Source organism: Terrapene carolina, unplaced genomic scaffold (assembly GCF_002925995.2).
Source record: "Terrapene carolina triunguis isolate 2854851 unplaced genomic scaffold, T_m_triunguis-2.0 Scaffold17513, whole genome shotgun sequence".
In the NCBI taxonomy this organism is placed as follows: domain Eukaryota; kingdom Metazoa; phylum Chordata; order Testudines; family Emydidae; genus Terrapene; species Terrapene triunguis.
In genome coordinates, this window is record NW_020681864.1 from 4589 (window position 1) to 4846 (window position 258).

Genomic DNA, 258 nt, shown 5'->3' on the forward strand with positions numbered 1-258 from the left:
TAGGCCCACTGCTTAGTGAAGAGGGAGAAACAGTAACAGGAAACTTGGAAATGGCAGAGATGCTTAATGACTTCTTTGTTTCGGTCTTCACCGAGAAGTCTGAAGGAATGCCTAACCTAGTGAATGCTAATGGGAAGGGGGTAGGTTTAGCAGATAAAATAAAAAAAGAACAAGTTAAAAATCACTTAGAAAAGTTAGATGCCTGCAGGTGACCAGGGCCTGATGAAATGCATCCTAGAATACTCAAGGAGCTAATAG